The 24259-nt window shown below is 40.3% G+C and overlaps 1 long non-coding RNA gene across 1 annotated transcript; it reads left to right on the top strand.

Moving 5' to 3' along the window:
- Window positions 1-1210: 1210 nt before the first annotated feature.
- Window positions 1211-24028, top strand: LOC309812463. The gene is made up of 4 exons (XR_014295333.1): window positions 1211-2416; window positions 3098-3171; window positions 23101-23221; window positions 23317-24028. It is a non-coding gene; the product is annotated as an uncharacterized lncRNA (long non-coding RNA).
- The last annotated feature ends 231 nt before the right edge of the window (window positions 24029-24259 follow it).

Here is a 24259-nt window from a genome sequence, read left to right as displayed (position 1 = left end):
CCCCCCTCCCTCCTGGAATTTAGGACATCCAGCTAAGCGCGGGGCTAGCTTTAAAAGGAATTAGTCGTGGTTTCTAAAGAGCCCGCCGGGGACGGCATGTGGTGGCCCAGGGCTGGGGCTCCGGGCACCCGGGCCCGGGGTCCCGTGGGCGCCGCCAGCGCCGGCCCTAAGCGTGAAAGCCCGCAGTGCCGCGCCGGGGCAGCACCGAGGGCCCGAGCCCGCGGAACCTCTCCAATGAAAAAGGAAGAGCCAGCCCTGCAGATGCAACCGTTGCAATTTGGGTCTCTTTCTCTCCTCTGACGTAATGCCAGTTTCCTGCTTTCGCACTGCAGTGTGCAGCTCGCTGGCCTGGAAGTCTGAAGATCAATGGACTGAACGCCAAGATAATCACGGCCACTATCTTGCAGTTTATTTTCCACGAATACACCCCGCCCCCAAATTCCACGACTCTTGGCTTTTCAGGCGGTATTGTTCTCCCTTCCCCCCAGGAAGGCCGCCTCTACACATAGCCCAGCACCAGGAAACGGCGTCGGTTTGTGGCTCAAATGTGGGGCCGGGGCGGGGTCGTTCAAACCTTCTGTCTCCCTCTCCATCCCCACCCGCCCTACAGCTTTGAGATTCCATATCCCTGGCTTTGTTTTAAGCAACACTATTGTCGGAGCTGCAGCATCTCCTCCCCCTCTCCAGAAGCCGAGCTGGGAAGTGGGTAAAAACTACTGAGGAACGTGCTCGGACGCTCCTCCACGCCTATCACCCCCACAGGGAAGAGACCAGCAGCGACAGCCCCGCCACCGCACTCGCGCAGGGCCAACTGCAGCGCCGCCGCCGCATCCGAAGCCGCAGCGGCCGCCGCCGCCCAGCTGAGCCCGGGGAGACTCCCAAGGGCTCTTTAAATACGATCTATAAATACTACGGGCTCTCGGCGCGCGCGTCACGGCAGAGCCGGCCTCCGATTGGCTGTCGTAACCCCGCTATTTGCATAGCCGGATTGCTCAACCGGGCGGCGACAGCGGCCGAGCGCACCCCTCCCCCTCAGCGGGCGCGCGGGGCGCGCGGGCCGGCGGGTGGGGACAGCGGGGTGGCGGCCGCGCGGCCCGGGCGACGAGTGCGAAGCGGCGGCGGCGGCGGCGGCGGCGGCGGCGGCGTCGTCCAGAGTGGCTTGAACTCGGGAACCTTTCGAGCCTTGAGTCATGCAGCCGGTCTTCCGGGACGCCGGCTGCCCCCCAGAGGATCAATTTTGGCAAGCAGAGGGCCGGCGCTTTTTAGACTGGGTCTTTTTGCTTTCCACAGAAAGAAAAAGAAAGTTTGCAGGGTTTCACCGGAGCAAACGCTCTGGGTGGCTCGCGAAGGCACCACGTGACACCTGGACACGCAGCTAGAGCCCTGTCCAATGACTTGCGACTTGGGGTGTTCAAAAAAGGCTTTTGCACGATCACTAGTAAGACCTCGTTAGCTTGAAAACGAAACAAGGCGTGTTCGGAAAATGCAAGATGTTTAAAGCTAAGTTTTTTAAAAAAGCACCATTAGCCAATATGAAGCGGCGATGCGGAAAGTTTCCCCACTGTGGTTCTATAGGGGAAGAGAATCTCTTGTAGCGACTGGAAATGTTCAGCTACTTGGCCCTGACCGGAGCTGGTTGGCTCTGGGAAGGCGGGTGGTGGCAGAGAGGGTCAGAGAGGGAGAAAAAGACCACGCTTTGAAATTCGGGAAGCAACCCGATGCTGCGGAGTATATTGACACCCAGGATTCTGTCGAGAGGATGCCATTGATCGCGGGTGATAAATGTGCAGATATTGTTTTATATTAGTATTCAGATGTTACAAAATCATTTATCTCTACAGAAGGTAAACTGAGAATAGGAACTGTATCTGCCGTTTGTTGCAAACATTCTAGGTAGAATCTGTGACATAGTGAATTCCTTACTTTTGAATGAGAGAAATACGATGACTTCCAGTTTCTTCATTTTGTTTTAAAATGTCCTCCCCTTAAAGCGCACACAACACATGCGAAGGTTACAAGCCTTCCCGTAACAATATCCGGGGATGACGCTGAAAGTATATGTTGGTGTCTTACACCTAGTTGGTCCTCAGAAAATAGTGGCGTGAATCACACAAATACATAATTTAGAAGAGATTTTTTTTTTTTGCTAAAAAATCTAAGGTCTCATTCAGTTATGTTTCATAAATGTTCTACTTCGATGTCCTTCTCCCTTAAATAAAACTCAAAGCTCATACGGACTCGTTTTTTTGACACTTTTAACTACGGTTATTTGGAGGCTGGCGTGTATGCGGCTCTAAAAGCTTTTAAAAAAGAACTTCGGATTTTGACAGAAGAGCGCCCTCTGCTGCCGAATAGTTTATGGGCAACGTTCCTGAAAAGTGAAGCACTTGGGGATGCCCATCGCAAAGCTGGCAAGGTGAACTTTAAGATATTTTTCACTACTATCTTTTTGGTAAGTTACTTTGTAATTGTAGCCATTTTAATCATTACTTCTAAGCTAGCAGAATCATTCAGTTGTGAATACTACCTTAAATACCATTCTCATTTCCATAGTAATTCATACCAGTTTATGCTTTAAAACCAATACTAAAACAGAAGATAGACCTGTTTTACAGTCGTTATTCTCTGCGTTAACAGATACCAAAGTAAGAAAAAAACGCTTTAATCATCTAAATACTTTTTCCAGTAATTTTAGCGCTGTGTCATATGAATCATTAAAATGGACTGATTTGAACACAGACTACTTGCAATCATCTTACATCAGCCTTTTGCTTCTCTGCTTGTTTCCCTCTGTCTTAGTTAGTGTTTCTGATGTCCCAGGCCAAGTATAAATGCACTTATAATCGCTGACTTTTTGGTTATCGTCTCTTCACCATAAAGACTGTCATTTTATTATAGTATTAATTTATTATACTTCCACAGTATTTTCCTTTTTCCTTAAGTTTTTTTCTAATGTTACATTTCTTTTACTAATTCATTTCTTTGTTGTCTGTATTAATATGCTCAGATGAAAACAGATTTTAAAAAGTCCGAAGTAACTGTGTAAATTGAAAACTGCACATCTTGACTGCTACTTCCACTGGTTCTCATTTTTTAGAGCTGCTCATCTTGAGGTGGAAAGAGCTCCATATTCAGAGGTTAGCTGCTGGTACAGCTTTGAGTCACTAGGAGGTAAGAGGATAACTGGTAAACCACAAGTGAAGAGATAAGGGAGGTGTATATCTCTTGCTGTAAATGCTAATATGGGCATTTCAGCTGCGTTCCTCACAATAAGCATTTTACTACTCTATAGAAACATACAGATAATGATCATGAATTAGTCTGTGGTTCTCAATTCTCTCTCAGTAGCAGAGGCAGAAATGGAAATAGAGACCATTATTATGCTGAGAAATGTACTTAGAAAAAGTAGCCTCCAGGGCTAGAGAGAGACTCTGTCCCTGTATAAGCGGGGGGTGGGGGTGGGGGTGGGGGGGGTGGGCTGTGTGTGTGTGTGAGCAGCCCAGTACTCTCACAGAAGTCAAGTGTTCCAGATGCTCTGTGAATTGGGCTCCCTTTTCCCAGTTAATGGTGCAGGAACTGCATCTTCTTCACATGGATGCTCATATGATCACCACATCTCAAGCCATCTCTAAAGGTGGAAAATAAATGTTGGAAGTTGCTGCCATGGGAATATGCCTGGCAATTGTTTGTCTATTTTCCCCCATTTATTTAGTGGTCATTACAAATTGTTCTATCCACATTCTACTGTGCACACATAGTTGATAAACATGTCAAGCTAGGGGGCAGACTGGATACATGACAGAAGGCTTATGAATTGGCCTAACTTCATTGCAGTTAGGTCAACACATCCCTGAGATCCTGGGGTGATTAATAAATTAATTAATTTGCAGTGGACTGCAATGCTGGCTTCTCAGTCCATTGACCAAGGGGTAGTCTCTAAACCGTGTTACCAATGTCCTTGCTTGACAGGGAGATTATGTGACCCATAGCACGTGAATATGGGAGTATGTATACTCACTATTGGCAAAAGCGGTTTTCTTTCTGTATTAAAATAGGACTCGAGTTTTGTATACACTGTCTATTGAGGAGCTCATAAATTCTGCTTGTAATCCAAAAATACTTTTGTTTTGGTAAAAATGAATTTATAACAAAAATCCAGTTGACTTTCATCTTTTTAAATTACTCCTTCACAGTTACACTTCCTCATTTAAATACACCCCCCCCCTTTATGTAATTTTGCCCTGTATATCAGATGGCCTAAAGAATATTATTAGTAGAATTATGATTTAATGAGAATTTAGTATATATCAGGGACCAACCAAGGTCTCTTGTAACCCTTATTTTATAAGGGCAGTCCTATTGCTATTTGCATTTTACGAAGAAGGTAACTGACCCTTAGAGAGGGTACATAACTTGCTCAAAGTTAGTGTCAGAGCTGGGGTTCAAATCCAAGTCCATCTGACTCCAGGTCAAACCCTCAGAGAATATTGCAAACATATAAAATTGAAAATGAAAGCCATAGGCTTAATACTAATCACTTTCTATGGTGTCCTAGAGCAATACTTCCCAAATTATATATCAGAAAATGTTAGTTCCACATGATCTGTGTGAATGGCATGAAGAAAAAGAAAAGTTCCATGATCAAATGTTTTCCAAATAATGGGTTAAACCAATATTTTTAAACTGTAGAACTGTGCAACGTTAGTGGGAGCCATTCATGCTTGTAGTCATTGTGGATTTGTATAGTTATTACAGCATTTTTCTAGACGATGACAAAAACATGTCTTTGTGTTTTGCACAATGGTGCCATTTGAACTCTCATTGGTGCTAGAGGTGGGAATAATATGAAATGCCTAACAACTGGATACTGTTCCCTTTTGTGCATTGCTAACATCATCACTTTCTGGTGTTTCTTGAACTGACAGATTATTTGTATCAGATGGATTTAAAAAAACAGCCAATTATTTTTAGTGTTCTAAATGCCTTACACTATTACTTGTTACACCTAAAAGATATGTTTGGAAAGTTCAAAGATTTTCTTGCTAGTTAGAGACTTCCCAAACATAGTATAAGGACATTGGAATAATGAAATGTAAAACTATTTTTATTATTTATTTATTTATTTTGGCAGCGCTGGGTCTGAGTTGCATCAGTGGACTCTCTTAGTTGTAGCATGCAGGCTTCTTAGTTGCAGCATGCACGCGGGGTCTAGTTCCCCGACCAGGGATCAAACCCAGGGCCCCTGCATTGGGAGCACGGAGTCTTACCCACTGGACCACCAGGGAAGTCCCTAAAATTATTTTTTAAGTAGGCTAAGAATAAGTAATTCGTTCAAGTAAAAATACTTGAAATATGTGTGCATGCACTAATACGTATGCATAATACACATTCGTTTAAACTTGTTGAGAGGAGAGGCTGTTTTTGTAACACCTGGCCCACAGAACGCATTTATGCATTTAGTTAGTGTTTATTGAGTGCTTTTTTTTTTTTTTTTTTTTGCGGTACGCAGGCCTCTCACTGTTGTGGCCTCTCCCGTTGTGGAGCACAGGCTCCGGACGTGCAGGCTCAGCAGCCATGGCTCACGGGCCCAGCTGCTCCGCAGCATGTGGGATCTTCCCGGACCGGGGCATGAACCCGTGTCCCCTGCATCGGCAGGCGGACTCTCAACCACTGCGCCACCAGGGAAGCCCTGAGTGCTTTCTTTTACCCAGGCATGGTTCTGTTCCAGACGCTAGAGATAAGGGTGAAAAAGTCCTCATGGAGCTTACATTTTAATGGGGAGAAACAGACAATAAATGGAAAGAGGGATGTGAAGCCAAAAAAGTGAATAATGGATATTGAAACACTTGTAGGGTTAGTAGATCAGAATTCTCAGTGAGGCAAAAGCACTTTTGAAATGGGTACCAGAGGAAATGCACTGGGAGGAGAGGAAAGGTTTGAGATCACTTTTTAGGAGGTGGTGTAATGATTGGTAATAATAAGGAGAAGTTATGACTTTAGGGTTGAGGGGATTAAATGGAAGAAAATAAAAGGACTATTGGAGAGAAAAAGATCAAGATGCTGAGGGGCCTGCATGGGGCAGCGCGTGGGTGATGCAGTCATTGGAGATGGAGACAGAGACAGAGTGAAGAGGAAGACAGTGAGCTCTGTGCTGCTCTTCATTGAAGCGACTGAAGAGATCGTAGGTGACGGCGTGAGGAGGGGCAAGTGCTGGTTAAGCTGGAAACTTCATAAAGGATGGAGTTTCTGAGACAGAGGAGGAGAAATGGTTTGGAAATGGCAGTTTATATAAATATAAAAAAGTAAAAGGAGGTGAGAGGACCGTGGGGAGGTGTGTTCCCAGGAGCAGCCAGAGTTCAATTAGGCCAAGACTGTGATGGAAACATCATTTTGATGAATGAATAAATATTGAATTAAAAATTTTTTTTTTTAATTTATTTTAGGTTGCATTGGCTCTCTGTTGCTGCACGCGGGCTTTCTCTAGTTGCGGCGAGTGGGGGCTATTCTTTGTTGCTGTGCGCTGGCTTCTCATTGCGGTGGCTTCTCTTGTTGCAGAGCACGGGCTCTAGGCACATGAGCTTCAGTAGTTGTGGCACGCGGGCTCAGTAGTTCGTGGGCTCTAGAGTGCAGGCTCAGTAGTTGTGGCGCACTGGCTTAGTTGCTCCACGGCATGTGGGATCTTCCCGGACCAGGGCTCAAACCTGTGTCCCCTGCATTGGCAGGCAGATTCTTAACCACTGTGCCATGAGGGAAGTCCCTTGAATTTTCATATAGATAGAATTATTTTGAATAATTTTTAACTTAACCTTTTAAGTTAATTTTAAAGTAATGCATTCCAATTCCCTTTGTTCATGCTGTGATTTGTGTTTCAATACACTCATAAGGATCAAAGTTAGAAGTAGAAGAGAGACTTCTTAGTTTAAAAGTATGTGTTGAGAGGGCAACTATCTATTTTTTACTGTATACATGTCAGTATTTTTGAATTTATTACAAGTAAGTACTCCTTTTATAATAAAGGGGAAAACGAATTATTTTTCTTTACCATAAATATCTGAAAATAAGGCCATCAAAAATTAACATGGATATCCTGAACAATTTTCCTTTTATTCTGGAGTAGGAGAGTTTCAGAAAAGGAAAATAGTCAATACGTTTTTTAAGATTGTTCTGCCGTCTCCATCTCCCTACCCAAACATGAGTTGGGGTTGGATTTTCTCCAAATACTTGAGCAGCTGCCCCTAGCTCTTTGCAGAACAAGATGCTCTAACAACTTCCCATATTATATCCAGGCTCTCTTTGATATTCACCCATATTAAGGAAGGGTATATAGGAGTTCTGAGGAGAAAAAAGACTCCCCTCTGTTTCCCATTTTCTAAGTAATTAACTCACTTGTGTATTGTGCTAGTGAGCTCTACCAAGTCTTTTTTGATTTGTTTTATTTTGTTTTTCCCAGCTTTGTTGAGATACAGTTTTCCTCCACTATCCGAAAGTAGAGCTTTCCTATGAAACCTTCGTAAGCCAAAATGGTGTAAAGCGAGGAAGCAATTACCTTAGGACACATCTTGCTAATGGATGCACAAAATAAATTGAGGCAAAGCACAGATGCTCACAGACACAGTGCAAAGCTATGGTGGCTTGATGCTGAGACGCTGAGTGTAGTTCCAGGGAAGGAGATTGGCAGGGTCCCTCTCACCGCCCTGGGTGCCCTGGGCCTCTACAGTGGCTCACTGAAAAACACTGATCGCTATTTTTGCTTTTCTCCTTTTTTCATAAAAGTGAAAATCCTCTTTGGATTTCTTTCAGTTGGCAAAAACAGGTACTAATTTAGGTCTTTTGTAAAAACTAAGTGGCTTAAAGCAAACTTTCAGAAAACAGGGATTCCTGCATAATTGACAAATAACATTGTATAAACTTAAGGTGTACAATGTGATGATTTGATATATGTATATGTTGTGAAATTATTACATTAAGGTTAATTAACAGATCCATCACCTTGCATAGTTATCATTGTGTGTGTGTGTGTGTTTGTGTGTGTTGAGAACATTTGAGCTCTATTTACTCTCTTATCAACTTAAAAAAAATTATTACTTTTTAAAAATATATTTTTAAGTTAATTAATTTTATTTATTTATCTTTGGCTGCATTGGGTCTTCGTTGCTGCACACAGGCTTTCTCTAGTTGCAGCGAGCAGGGGCCACTCTTCATTGTGGCACACAGGCTTCTGATTGTGGTGGCTTCTTTTGTTGAGCAGCACGGGCTCTAGGTGCGCAGGCTTCCGTAGTTGTAGCATGCAAGTTCAGTAGTTGTGGCTCATGGGCTCTAGAGCTCAGGCTCAGTAGTTGTGGCTTGTGGGCTTACTTGCTCTGCGGCATGTGGGATCTTCCTGGACCAGGGCTTGAACCCATGTGTCCTGCATTTGCAGGCAGACTCCCAACCACTGTGCCACCAGGGAAGCCCTCTCTTATGAACTTTTAAGTATACAATGCAGTATTGTTAACTACAGTCACCAGGCTTTACATTAGATCCCCAGAATTTACTCATCTTATAAATGAAAATCTGTACCCTTTGACCAACATCTCCTCATTCCTCCTGTAAAAATAGAGCTACCATATGATCCAGCAATCCCACTTCTGGCAGATGAAATGAAGTCACTATGTTGAAGAGTTGTCTGCATCCTCATGTTCATTGCAGCATTATTCACATTAGCCAAGATAAGGAAATACCCTAAGTGTCCAACAACAGATGAATGGATAAAGAAAATGTGGCATATATACACTGGAATATTATCCAACGGTAAAAAGAAGGAAATCCTGCCGTTTGTGACAAAAGGGATGGACCTTGAAGGTTTTATGTTAAGAGAAATAAGTCAGACAGAGAAAGACAAATACTGCATGATCTACTAAATCTTTGAGTAAATAATTCAACAATCCTTTAGGCTGAATATTGCTTCCTCTTGGGTCATACTTTATCAACTATAAATAAAACAGACCTATTTAATAAATAAAAAGGAAAATGAGCACTTACTATGTGTAAGGCATTATGCTAAGAGCAAAACTTAGATTACCTCATTTAATCCTTGTAACATCTCTTTGAGGTAGGTTGTTGTTTAATTTACAGATGAAGAAACGGAGACACAGAGAGAATAAGTAGCCCTAGATCATACAATTATTAATTCCTGGGACTAGGATAGGAAACCAAGTCCACCACACCCCTGAACACACAGTCCTCTGTTTAGGTAGATATTTTCATTTTTTTTCAGTAGGTATTTTCATTTTTGCTGTGTTTTGGAGCTGAGATTGTCACTAGAACTGGATATTTCTCCAGAGAGCTTTAGGGAAATGTCTTTAGGGTAGGAGAAGCTTCAAATTTCCATAAAAGATTATCTCAAAATCACTATATAATGATAAGAATAAATGATGTTATCTATAGTGAAATGAGTGCTATTCATGATGTTGTTTTATGTGACTTGAACCAAAAGTGTTGAGTATTTGTGACTCTTTAGAAAAAAAAAAGAAGAGAAAGCCTATTGAAACCCCTCAATGATTTTAAGTGGCATATCTATGCCAGAATCCTGACAGCACACTCAGCTGGGATTTCCGCCCCCCCCCCCAGCTTTTTTTTTTTTTTTTTTTTTTTTTTTTCTTTTTGCTGTATGCGGGCCTCTCACTGTTGTGGCCTCTCCCGTTGCGGAGCACAGGCTCCGGACGCGCAGGCCCAGCGGCCATGGCTCACGGGACCAGCCGCTCCGCGGCATATGGGATCCTCCCAGACCGGGGCACGAACCCGTATCCCCTGCATCGGCAGGCGGACTCTCAACCACTGCGCCACCAGGGAGGCCCCCCCCCCAGCTTTATTGAGGTATATAAATGACTAACAAAAATTTGGCATATATTGAAGGTGTGCAATCTGATGTTTTGATATACATATACATTGTGAAATGATTGCCACAATCAAGCCAATTAACTTATCCATCTCCTCACACGGTCATGATTTTTTTGTGTGGTGAGAACACTTAAGATCAAGTCTCTTAGCAAATTTCAAGTATTTAATACAGTATTATTAAGTATTGTCACCTTGCTGTGCATTAGATCTCCAGACTTATTCATCCTGCATAACAGTGGAATTTTTTAAACAGATGTGTTTATTAAAAGAATTATTTACAGAGGGGTGGGTGTATTAAGGGACCAAGGGACCCAACAAGGGATGTTAAGATACCCAGGGGTAACAGCAGGAAGCCATTACTTTCATAGATCTGGAGGGCAGGAGAGGAAAGGGTGCTATCAGAGCAGGTGAGAGTGGTGATCTTGGAAGTGGCCTCCAACAAGAGCTATAGTTGTTGCAGGACCAGCCATGGCCAGAAGGGGGTGAGCAGACACATAAACAGGAGGAATCAACACTCCAACCAGAAGCCAGGGGGCAAGGGCCTGGGGTAGGGGTGAGGAGTTTCCTACCACAGAGGTCACCCTTCTAGGGCACAGAGCAGGATGGAGAATGGATTTGGGGACAAACTGAGAAAAACAGCCAGTTATCTATCAAGCACAGACCTAAGAGTGGTAATTTAGAGCCAAATAAGTCTCCATTATTTAGTAGGAACACAGCTATATTCAATAAAAGGCAATACTTTAGGAAATAACTGAGATCTATAGAACATTATTTTAGATTTGAACTACAGTGAAAGGCACTTTGGTATATGTCACCACTTAGTAGCTTAATTGGTGTGTGAGTCAGCTCCAGCTGCCATAACAAAATACCATAGAATGAGTGGCTTAAACAGCAGACATCTATTTTCTCACAGTTCTGGAGGCTAGAAGGCCACAATCAGGGTGCCAGTAGGGTTGGGCTCTTGTGAGAGCTTTCTTCCTGGCTTGTAGATGGCTGTCCTCTTGCTGTGACCTCTTTTCTGCATGCTTAGGGGTGGGGGTGGTAGAGATTGGGAAGGGGAGTGAGGGGAGAGAGAGAGAGAGACAGAGAGAAAGAGAGAGACACCTCTTTCTCTTCTTCTAAGGACACTAATCCTATCAGATTAGGGCCCCGCCCTCATGACTCCATTTAATTGTAATTATCCTTCAAAGGCCTCATCTCCAGATACCATTACATTGGGGATTAGAGCAACACAAATTCTGGAAGAAAATTTAGTCCATAACAATTGAGATCTCATTCCCCAAAAAAAAAGAAAAAATAGACAGAAAAAAGAATGTTAAGAATTTGTTCGGTGATACTTCTTTTTAAACTTTTTATTTGGAAATAATTTTTTTTTAAGTTACAAATATAAGATAGGGAGTTCCTGTATACCCTTCACCTGGCTTCCCCTAAGGTCAATACTTATATAACTATTGTATAAGTATCAAAACTAGGAAACTACTATTGTGACAATACTATTAACTAAACTTATTCAAATTTCACGAGTCTTCCCCCTAAAGTCCTGTTTTTATTCCAGGATCCCACACTAAATTTAGTTGTCTCTAGTCTTCTCCAATCAGTGACGTTTTCTCAGTCTGTCTTTTTCTTTAATGACCTCAACATTGCTGATGAGTACTGGCCAGTTACCTTGGAGAATGCCTCTTATTTGGGTTTTTCTTAAGATTAAATTGAGATTCTGCATTTTTGGCAAGAATACCCAGAAATGATCCTATATCTTTCTCTGTTTATCATTTCAGGGGACACATAATGTTGATAATGTCATCTTACTGGGTTTTTCCAGTATAATATTACTGTTTTTCCCTTCATAGATAAATATCCTCAGGGAGATTGTTCTCTGCTTCGTGATTGTTTTGTGATACCTTAAAACAGAAGTGGGGAAGGGAAGGAAACTTCCTGCCCTTAATATTTTATGTACTATCATTCTGTGAGACACACAGAGTATGAGAGAGAGCAATGTGAGGTTATTATTCCTATTTTAAAGAAGAGGAAACTACATCGTTTTTAGATTAAGTGATTTGGCCAAGGTTACAGAGGGAAGCCTGTTTTTAAAATTTTGAATAACTGTTGGATTTTCAGAAGAACTTACAAATATAATCACATTATGTGACAATAGACTCTAAAATTCAAATTGTTTGATACCAGAACATAAATTGATTTTTTCATTCATTTTCAGGTGCCTGCAATGCGCTAGAATTTATACAGTCTTTAAAAGTAGATCACAGCTCAGACTGAAGCACTAGTTTAAAACCATGGCACATCTCCAAAACTCATTTAAGGAACCAGGTGGTTAGTTAAACCTTCAATCAGATTATTATTTAAGTGCTTCTTAATAATCATTCTATGGTTTAGGCAAAAATGATAGAGGAACACTCTTTGAAAATGTTGTGTCATGATTCGGGGGCCAATACAAGGACCATTTACCACAGATAAATAATTATAAAATGAATAACTATAATGATGACAGCAATTTTTGAGCTATTTAGGATAAGAATTTGTCAAGTAAATTGTTGTGAATACCTTCTGAATAGATGTTAAATTTGAGTGAAGGTGGAAAATGGCACCTAAATTTAAATTATATTTATATTGACATAGATAATTTTGTAACATTGCCTAGAATATCTAAGGATCAGAAGGCTAAACGGATGTAAGCACTAGATATGTGAGTATATAATAATTACTCCCACTGAAGAGATTTTAAAATAAGTTAACCCAATTCTCTGAATTGAGATTTCATATAATAAAAGCAAGAATTAAAACTTTAAAAAAGATTTAATAGTGATATTCTTTTAAAAATGATTTTAATCTCTCACTCTCCCTACATCTGATTCCAGTTCCCCAGAGGCAAGCATTTTCTTAGAGCTTCTAGTATTTACTTCTGCAATTGGAATGACCTGCTTATACTGTTATTTCTTGATTTTTAATAAATGTTTAATATTACCAATTGACTTCCTACTGTGGAAGGTGAGGATTTAGCTCACTTACAGCCAATACTTTACTCCCATTTCCGCTTTCTTATCATACTGATATGATGTTACCATAATTTTTGGTTAGATGATACTCAGTGTTGAGAGTAATAGGACTGTGTAAAGTTTACTTGCAATTGAGCCATGTAGGGGATTATGATTCCATTTCCTTCTTTGAGCAACTTTTTGTTTTCCCTGGCATTCATGATTGTCTTTTTTGTTGCTTGCTTAGTTTTCTTTTATTAATTAATCGTAAAACTCTCAGCTATTAAGTATCACACATTATAATAAGGTGATACAATTGCTTCCTTCCCTTCTTTTCCTTTCCTATTTTCTCCTCCCTCTGCCTGATGATTCATAATGCTGAGCGCCTGTTCACAGACCTGTTGTCCCTTTGTGTGACTTCTTTGAGAAATATCTATTCAAGTCATTTGCCCATTTTAAAATATGATTATTTGTTTTCTTGCTATTGTGCTGACTTCCATCTGTATTTTGAGTATTAACCCCTTATCAGATATATGGTTTGCAAATATTTTTTCCCATTCCATAGGTTGTCTCTTCACTCTGTTGATTGTTTTCTCTGCTGTGCCGAACCCTTTTAGTCTGATGAAATCCTATTTGTCTATTTTTGCTTTTGTTGCCTGTGCTTATGAGTAATTATTATTTTTGCTTCTTTTTTTATTGTGGTAAAAAACACATAACCTTAATTTTACCACCTTAACCATTTTAAAGTGTGCAGTTCAAGAGAGGGACTTCCCTGGCAGTCCAGTGGTTAAGTTTGCATACTTCCACTGCAGGGGGAGCCAGTTCGATCCCTGGTTGAGGAACTAAGATCCTGTATGCTGCTTGGCCAAAAAAAAAAAAAAAGATCTTAAAGTGTGCAGTTCAGTAGTGTTAAGTATATTCACGTTGTTGTTTGACAGATCTCTAGAACTCTTTCATCTGTACCCATTAAAGACGAATTCCCACTTCCTCTCCCTGCTAGCCCCTGGCACCATCATTCTACTTTCTGTTTCTATGAATCTGACTACTTTAGACACTTCACATGAATTGAATCATACCAATTTTGGCCTTTTGTGACTAGCTCACTGTGCTTTGCATAATGTCCTCCAGGTTCATCCATGTTGTAGAATGTGACAGAATTTCCTTCTTTTTAGAGGCTACATAATACCCATTGTATGTATATACCACATTTTCTTTATCCATTCATCTGTTAATGGACATTCTTGGCTACTGTGATTAATACTGCAATGAACATTTTTATGCAAATATCTGTTTGACATTTTTCTTTGAATTCTTTTGGATATATACCCAGAAGTGCGATTGCTAGATCATATGGTAATTCTATTTTTAATTTTTTGATGAACACCCATACTGTTTTCCATAATGGCTGCAACGTTTTACATTCCTATCAGTACTGCACAAGGGTTCCAGTTTTTCTGCATCCTTCCAATGAAAATGTTATTTTCTGTTCTTTGAATAGTGGGCACCCTAATGAATGTGAGATGATATCTCACTGTGGTTGTAATTTGCATTTCTCTTAGGATTAGTAATGTTTTCATATGCTTGTTGGCCTTTTGTATATCTTAATTGGAGAATTGTCAATTCAAGTCCTTTGTCCACTTTTTAAATAGAGATATTTGTTGTTGTTAATTTGTAAAAGTTCCTTATATATTTTGGATATTAATCCTGCATCAGGTATATGATTTATAAATTTTTTTCCCATTCCATAGATTGCTTTTTCCCTCTGCTGATTGGTTTTTTTTAATATGCAGAAGTTTAAGGTTTGCTATAGTCCCATTCATCAATTTTTGCTTTTGTTCCCATGCTTTTGATGTTATATTCAAGAAATCATTGTCAAGTCCAAGGTGCTAAAGCTTTTTCCCATATTATCTCCTAAGAGTTGTATAATTTTAGATCTTACACTGAAGTCTCTAATCATCTTGAGTTAATTTTTGTCTATGGTATAAGGCAAGGGTCCAAGTTCATTGTTTTGCATGTAGATATCCATTTCTCACAGAACCATTTTTTGAAGAGACTGACCTTTCCCCATTGTGTAGTCTTGGCACCATCGTCAAAAATCATTTGGCCATATACAAAAAAAATATTATATAAAGTAAAAAAATGAAAATACAACTTACATTTCTAGGAAGATGGTGTAGATGTACATTTCCCTATTCCTCCCACTATGTACAACTAAAACCCCTGGATATTATATGTAAAACAAACATAAGAATCTGAAAGGTAGAGATAAGAAGGCAGGCTTACTAGGGATCTTGCAACTCAAGGACCAGCATGATGGTAAGTATTCTGAGTTTTCTCTTTGCTTCATATATCCTAGACTTGGAGCTGAAAAGCCGGCAACTCAGAAACACCAAAGAGCATTGATAAAAACCCCCAAAACAAAAATCCCAAATTGATATACAGATTTAACATAACTTATATAACAATTCCTACAAGAAGTCTTGTAGATTTGTATAAGATTTTTCTAAAATGTATATGGAAAGGTAAAGAAATAAGCATAGTTAAAACAATTTTGAAAAAGGGGAAATCCATCTACCTAATTTCAAGACTTATGATGTACCTGCAGTAATCAAGACTCTCTGGAGGGATAGACACATGGATCAGTGGGACAGAATAAGGGACCTAGAAACTGCCTCAATCACACAAATATGCCCAATTGATTTTTGACAAAAGTGCAAAAGCAATTTGATTAAGGAAAAACAACCTTCTCAACAAGTGGTGGTAGGACAGTGGGACATCCATAGGCAAAAAAAAAAAAAAAAAAAAAAAAAGCCTTGATCACACCTTATATAAAAATTAGCTCATAAAGGGCCACAAAATTAAATGCCAAATGTAAAACAGTAAATTAAAAAAAAATAGGACAAAATCTTTGGGAGCAAAGGGTTCTGAGCTCTTAACTGTTTGTTAGGCAAAGAGTTCTTAGACTTGAAATCATAAGTAAAATTCATAAAAGGAAAAAATTGATAAATTATACCTCATCAAAATTTAAAAATTTGCCCTGCAGAATACCCTGTTAAGAGAATGAAAAGATAAGTTGTAAATATGAGAAATATTTGCAAAACACATATCCAAAAAAAGGACTAATAACTAGAATATACAGAGAAACCTAAAAAGCCAACAGTAAAAAAACAAAACAGTCCAAAAATATATGAAGAGACAGCTCACTGAATAGTATATACAGATGGTCAATAAGCTCACGAAGAAATGTTCAACATCATTTGCCATTATGGAAATGCAAATTTAAGCCACAATGGTATATTATTACATACCTATCTGAACGGCTAAAATAAAAACTAGAAAATGGCAACGACTGGAGGAAATGCTGAGTAACTGAGTCCCTCATACATTATTGGTTGAAATGTAAAGTGGTATAGTTACTCTGGAAAACAGTATGGCAGTTTCTTAAAAAATGAAACATGCAATAACTGGCTGACCCAGACATTGTACTCCTGGGCATTTATCCCAGAGAAGGAAATACTTTTGTTCACACAAAAACCTGTAGACAAATGTTTATAGTAGCTTTATTTGAAACAAAATCTGGAGATAATTTAGATGTCTTTCCACAAGTGAATAGTTCAATAAACTGTGGTACCATGGAATACTGCTCAGAAATAAAAAGGAATGAGCTACTGATATATACAACAACCTAGATGAATACCCAGAGAATTATGTGAGTGAAAAAAAGCTTAATCCCAAAAGGTTCCTTACTGTGGGATTCTATTTATGTAACATTATTGAAATGACAAAAGTATAGATATGGAGAAAAGATTAGTGGTTGCCAAAGGTTAAGGAGGATATAGGGGTGGGAGAAAAGTGGGTGTGGCTATAAAAGGGCAATTTGAGGGATGCTTATGGTGATGCAAATAATCTGTGTTTTGACTATGTCAATATTAACATCCTGGTTGTGATATTGTACTATGTTTTTGTGAGACATTACCAGTGGGGAAACCTGGGTAAAGAGTACATGTGATCTCTGTATTATTTATTGCAACTGCATGTGAATCTACAATTATCTTAAAAAGTATAATTGTAAAAGTGTAAGTACTTCCCTTACTTTTCTTCAATTTAACTACCATTAAACATTTTGGTGCACTTTTTCCAAATGGTATGTCAAGACAAAATCCAGATTTCAGATAAGGACTCCATGGTCTTTTAGACCATGTTATACATACTTGTCTGAAATGCTTACCTTTTCCATTTGATAATATATCTCAGACAGCTTTCCAGGTCAGTACATCTCTCCCTCTCTCTCTCTCTCTCTCCCCCACACACACACCCTCCTTAAAGACTGTAGGGTTATCCATTGTAAGGATGTAGAATTCCATTCCCCTGTTAATAGACATTTATGTTTGTTATGGATTGAATGGCACCGTCCTTTCCCCTCTCTCCCCAAAAATATATGTTGAAGTCCTAAAGCCCAGTACCTGAGAATGTGACCTTATTTCTAAACAGAGTCTTTACAGAGGTAATCAAATTAAAATGAGGTCATTAGGATGGGCCCTAATCCAATGTGACTGGTGTCCTTATAAAAAGAGGGAATTTGGACACAGAGACAGACATGTACAGAAGGAAGATGATATGAAGACATATATTCTCCATGTAAAACAGAGGATGGGAGTGCTGCATCTACAAGCCAAGGAATGCCAGAGATTACTAGCAAATCACCAGAAGCTATGAAGAGTAAAGGAAGGATTCCCACAAATTTTAGGGGGAGCATGGTCCTGCTGACATCTTGATATCAGACTTCTAACTTCTAGAACTGTGAGATAACACATTTGTTCTTTTAAGCCATTCAGTTTGTGATACATTGTTACAGCAACCCTAGGAAACTAATACAATGCTGTTTCTTTATTTTGCTATTACAGATTGCTACAATGAACATTCTTATACACACAGCTTTATGCCTTCTTGTTATTTCTGTAGGGTGAATGCAATTATGACTCATTGTATATTTGTATGATGCATGTTAATATGTGTATTAGTCTTCGTGGGCTGACATAACAAAATACCATAGATTGGGAGGCTTAAACAACGGAAATGTAATTCTCACAGCTCTGGAGCCTAGAAAGTTCAAAATCAAGGTGCCAGCCAATTCAGTTCTTGATGAGAGCCTTCTTCCTTGCTTGCAGAGAGCTGCCTTCTTGCTGCGTCCTCACATGGTGGGGAGGGAGGTAGCAAGCTCTGGTGTGTCTTCCTATAAGGACACTAGTCCTAGCAGATTTCAATCCCACCCTCATGACCTTATTTAACCCTAGGGTCCCAAAGGTCCCATCTTCAAATACCATCACACTTGGGGGTTAGGGCTTCAACATAGGAATTTTATAGGGACACAATTCAGTCCATAGCATTCTGCCTCTGGCCCTCCAAAATGCATGTCCTTATTGCATGCCAAATACATTCATATCATTCAAACAGCCCCCAAAATTCTAACTCCTCTAGCATACACTCTAAAGTCTACGTCTCATTTAAATATCTAAATTGGTGAGATTTGAGATATAATTCATCCTGAGGCAAAAATCCCTCTCCAGCTATAAACCTGTGAAATCAGACAAGTCACATGCTTCCAAAATAAAATGGTGGGATGGGCATAGGATAGACATTCCCATACCAAAATAGAGAAATAGGAAAGAAAGAAGGGATGATGCATCCCAAGCGAGTCCAAAACCTAGAAAGACAAATTCCATTAAATCTTAAGGCTCCTCTTTGACTGAATGCCCTCCTTCCAGACCCACAGGGGCAGGGTCCTGCCTTCTGGACCCACGGGCATGGTGGTCCCACCCATCAGGCTCTTCTGGGCAAGGTCTGCTCCCAAGGCTCCAGGTACCCCTAATCCCTTGGCTCTGCAGGGTGGCCCCACCTCTGAGGCTTCAGGCAGAGACCATCTGGCTGGTTGAAACCAAGCTGGTAGCCCCAGCCTTTGAAACTGAGGAGGCAACCCCGATGATCTGAATCACCTTTGGCATTATTTTTTCCTTTTCTTTAAAAATAGTATAAATTCTCAGCCAAATAGCTCATGGTCCGTTCCTGTAGGATCTAAGAAGTCCAATAGTCTTCCTTCATTCTGTCCCACGTCTTCCTGTTTCCTTTAGTCTCACCTGTTAGTAATCCCATCTCTATTCCTGGCTTCTGCTGAGATGGCTGATTAAATCCATGAGTCTCACCCCTGATCTTTTTATCTAATGGTTGTCCAGCCACACCCTTAGTGTTCCGTTCAGAACGAGCTTTCTCTCTCTCTCTCTCTTTTTTTTTTGCAATATGAATAGACTGAGAAATTTCTAAATCTCTTAAGTTCCTTTTTGTTTAACAATTCCTTCTTCAATTCATTGCCTTCCTTTTGCATTTTACTATAAACAGCCAGGGGGAACCACACTGCTCTTTCAACACTTTGCTTAGAAACCTCCTTGGCTAAATATCCAATTTCATTGCTTATAAATTCTTCCTGCCACAAAACATAAAATGCAATTCAGTCAAGTTCTTTGCCACATTAAAACAAATGTCCTTTTTCCTCCAGTTTCCAATAACCTATTCCTCATTCCTTCTGAGACCTCACTAGAATGGCCTTTAATATCCATATTTCTACCAACACTTTGTTCATGATTATTTATGTATTCTCTAAGAAGATGAAAACTTTCTCTCCATCTCTCCTCTTTTCTGTCTGAGCTCTCATCGGAATCACGTTTAACGTCCATATTTCTAGCATGCACCTCAAAACTCCTCCAGCCTCTACCCACTCTCCAGTTCCAGAGCTGCTTCTACATTTTTAGGTATTTGTTACAGCAGTATCCCCACCTCTTGGTGCCAAAATTTGTATTTGTCAGCTTGGGCTGTCATAAAAAATACCATAGACTTGGAGGCTTAAACCACAGAAATCTAATTCTCACAGTTCTGGAGGCTGGGAAATCCAAAGTCAAAGTACCAGCCAATTCTGTTCCTGGTGAGGGCCCTTTTCCTGGCTTGCAGATGGCTACCTTCTTGCTGTGTCCACACATGGTGGAAAAAGAGGCAGCAAACTCTCTGGTGTCGCCTTCTTTTTTTTTTTTTTTTTTTTGTGGTACGTGGGCCCCTCACTGTTGTGGCCTCTCCCGTTGTGGAGCACAGGCTCTGGACGCACAGGCTCAGCGGCCATGGCTCATGGGCCTAGCTGCTCCATGGCATGTGGGATCTTCCCAGACCGGGGCACGAACCCATGTCCCCTGCATCGGCAGGCGGACTCTCAACCACTGCACCACCAGGGAAGCCCATGGTGTCACTTTCTTAAAGAACACTAATCCTATCAGATTAGGGCCCCACCCCATGACCTCATCTAAATGCAGTTACCTCTCAAAGGTCCCATCACCAAATACCATCACATTGGTAATTTGGACTTCAACATATGAATTTTGGTGGTACATAATTTGATCCATAGCAGTACGTATATGACACATGATTCACTTCCAAATTACCCTGGTTGGCATTATTTTAATGTGTGTAACCAGGAGAAATATTTTCTCTTTTGGGGATTGGCGCTGAGTTGCAGGATCCATAGTAATGCACTTCCTTATATAGCAATTATTATACTGCCTAGACATTTTAATCACAATTATGTGTAAATGTGTGTTATTGTTTATCTGTTAACATTGACATCTTAGAGAATAGCCACACCTTGCTACTACAGATACCATGGATTCAATAGCAGAGACCAAAAACAGAGTTGGTCTTCTCTACTTCCAGCCTGGCCTTTCTATACCCTTTCTCTTGGCCCATCACAAGTCCCCCCCTCATTCCTTTCTTCTCTCTCTTCACAAAACCTGTCAAAATTTCCTTTCTGAAAAAGACTGTAGTAACAATAATTTACACAATTTTAAGGATTTAACCAAATTACCTTTTCATTCACAAAATTTTCTTTTTAAGCCTGAAATTTTAGGCATTAATGAGCAGGCAGAAGGAGGGCTTGGAAAAACGAAGGACCAGTCCAAGTGCACTTAAAAATCAGATACAGGTGACCTCTAGTCCTGGGCCTGGTTAGCATGGTACTTCCTACCTTCCTTCCATTTCTGACCCCTTAGGCTGTGCACATATACGATGTGCTGCTGCTGATGGTTGATCTTCAGGCACCTGTGACCTATTCCCCCTCTCTCTGTCCAACTTAAGAGCCAGGAAAGGGGAAGGAAGAAGACATTTCAACATGGAGGAGGGGAGAGGACAAGTGGCCGAGCACCTCACCAATTTCTAAGCTCAAGTGAAATCTTCATTCTCCTGTTGCCCTTTGGAAATACAGTAGGTAACACATGTGGCTTGTGTATGGAGAAAATTCTCAGAGGACAAGCTATGAAAAGATGTTGAACTCCAAACCCAGCTTTAAAGTAGGACTCACATCTTTTCTTTTTTTTCCTCCCAGCACCATCCCTCTCTTCTAAGGGTTTCTCATCTGCTTTTTTCTCCTGGTCATGAGGTTTTTTCATTTGCTGCTGACAACATAAACTATGAATTTAGTAAGGGTTTGGTTTAACTTTGGAGTAAAGCTAAAGCACAGCTGTTTCCTTTCTCTTGTGCCTTTTCCTCCTCCCCATCATTTTTTCCTATAAGTTTGGACATTTACTATTTTAAAAATTTAGCCAAATATCTGTATTTTACAATCAAAACTGTTTTTTGAAAACATCAGTCTCATTTTTCTTTGCTAAAGAACTGACATGCCTGAAAGTTCTAGGATTCTAGCCACTCACTGCTACATATTATTAAGAAAAATGATTGTTGGACTGTTTTGAATGGGAGTGTAGCTGTGGAATTTTTTTTTTCTTTCCCCTGCGCACACCTCAGGAAGGAAAATACAGAAACACCCTTTTGACTACTCTCTTGAGAAGTACTCCTTAAGCCCAGAATAACCCCAAACAAGTAAAACCTTTGTGTTTAGCATAGAGTGGATCTGGAGGAGAAGAGGATGTTGAGAAAGACACAGAGCATTGGGCTCTTCTCACAAAGAAATTCTGTGCTTTTAGTCTCTGGGCTTTTAGTGTCTGTAAAAGCTGTTTACTGAGGGGAGGGTTGGTAGAAAATGTACCCGTTACAGGGGTTGTTTGAATCTCTAAATCTGACTTCAGTTTCTAAGGTGAATGACCTGTGTAAATAAAATTGAAATTACCCTCAGGTTTCTTTTTGCGGTATTCTTCCCTCCTTGTTTTGCCCATGGTTGGCATTCCAGTTCGGGTTGTGCTTATAAGTAAAGCACCAGGTGTGTAGACAGTAAATAGTTCCAGAGTGGACTGGGGCTTTTTATACTGTCAGATTCATCAACTCACAACACCTCAGTGGAAATCGATCTTCATTTGGGGAAGCAAAATACAGTTTTGATATTAGTCCCGTGGAACAATGGACTCTATTCATCATGGAATTCCCACATTTTCAACTATTACAAATTTTCTAACTTCTTGCCTTGTCGTTATTTCTGATTCAGTCTGTCTAAAACCGAATTTATCAGCCCTCTCTGTTCCCTCACTGAATTTGTTGAAGAAAAAATTGGGTGTTTTCTTCTAGGCACTGGGCTAGGTGCTTGGACTACAGTGGTGAAGAGGCAGTAATTCTCAGCCCTTATGGAACTTCCATTTGAACAGGAGGGGTCAGATAGTTAACCATAATGGTCTTAATGACTATAATTTCAATGGAGACAAATGCTATGAAGGAGATGCACAGGTACTATGAGTGAGTTTGACTGGAGGAATCTGTCCTAATCTGGGGGATCAGGAAAAGTTCATTAAGGAAGAAGTGTCCAGGCTGAGCTCTAAAGATGCTTAGCTATCCACTGTGGGGTACTGTGTCTCCAGGGGAATCAATAGCTGTGGAAAGTGACTGTGAGGAAGCATGTGTTAAAGAAATTGAGCCAAAGCTGTGGTTTCTGGAATAGAGAATGAAGGGAGAGTGATGTAAAATTTAGTCTGGTGAGGTAGGCTTGGAGCATGAAGGCCTTTGAGCCACCTGGGAGATTTTGAATTTTGTTCTAAGAGTAGTAAAAAGCCATAGAAAGATTTGAACCAGGAGAGTAACTTAAATAGAATAAAATAGAATAACTGACTGCTGTCAGGAGAATGGAAGCAAACTCTGGTAGTTAAGATTTTTGTTCATCTACCACACTTCTTGCCCTCCACTACTGGTAACAGTACACCTCTCCTTGTTTTTGTTTTTTCTTTTTTTTTTGGCTGCAACGTGGCTTGTGGGATTTTAGTTCCCCGACCAGAGATCGAACCCAGGCCCCCTGTAGTGGAAGAAAGGAGTCTTAACCATTGGACCACCAGGGAAGTCCCAACACCCCTCTGCTTGTGGAGAACCCCTTCCGTGTGATTTGGGTAAGGTTTGACTCTCCCTCATCCCCCATCACAGGGATGGGCACATAATCCATCTAAATGTAACTAATCAGAGTTTCCTGTTCTCTTGGCCTTAGGGTTTGGTTCAGCAGTGGGCAATGACCCAAGTCAGACTAATCAACATGCTCTCCAGGACGTCTGCTCAAATTCTCAGGAAAGAGATAAACCCTGTCTCTCTGGGATTGTCAGCTGTAAGGATCAGGTCAGATCAATAGGGGGAAGATCAGTAATATTTTCTATCATTTGGAGAGAGCCATCTGAGACTAAAACCAACCTAGAGGGAAGTATATCTAAGAGATGGAGAGAAAGATGGATTCCTGAATAAATTAGGCAAATCTATAGACCCAATCATGAATAGTTCATTCCCTCTTGGTTATGTGATGCAATGAATATACTTCCTTTTAAAAAAAGTAATCTAGTTTGAATAGAATGTCTGTCATTTGCAATCAGAGTCCAGACCAATACTGGAAGTAAGAGTAGATGCAGGGAGATGGATTCAGTAGGTAGTAGAGATATAGGTGAGAGATGATGATTGGACTAGTGTGGTCATAATAGAGATGGAGAGAAACCAACACACTTGGAATCTGTTTAGGAGATACAATTGGAAGGATTGAACAATTGATTAGATAAGGGGGTGAAGGGAAAAGGGGAGTGTCAAAAATATTGGCTGGTTCTCTACCTTGCATATCTGAGGATGCCATTCACTAAGGCAGGAAACACCCAAGTAAGAATAGTTTTGGGCTAGTGGTGAAAGGAGGTTTTTAATTCAATTTTGCTCATGTTCATGTTGAGTTTAGTGTTCCTGAAAGACATGTGTCTGTTAATGGCACTATCAATTCTGCTAATAAGTGATACTTAAAACTATTACCTTCTTTGACTTACCTCTCACTATCATTTCTGAAAATCCAGGAAGACCTTAAGGTCTACATTTTAAAAAATCATTTTTTTTTGAAGCATAGTTTACCAAAAAAATTGCATACATTATGTATGTACCGTACAATGAGTTGTGATAAATGCTCA

Source organism: Mesoplodon mirus, assembly GCF_964341445.2.
Source record: "Mesoplodon mirus genome assembly, chromosome: 11".
Lineage (NCBI taxonomy): Eukaryota > Metazoa > Chordata > Mammalia > Artiodactyla > Ziphiidae > Mesoplodon > Mesoplodon mirus.
This window is presented reverse-complemented; position numbering and strand designations above follow the sequence as displayed.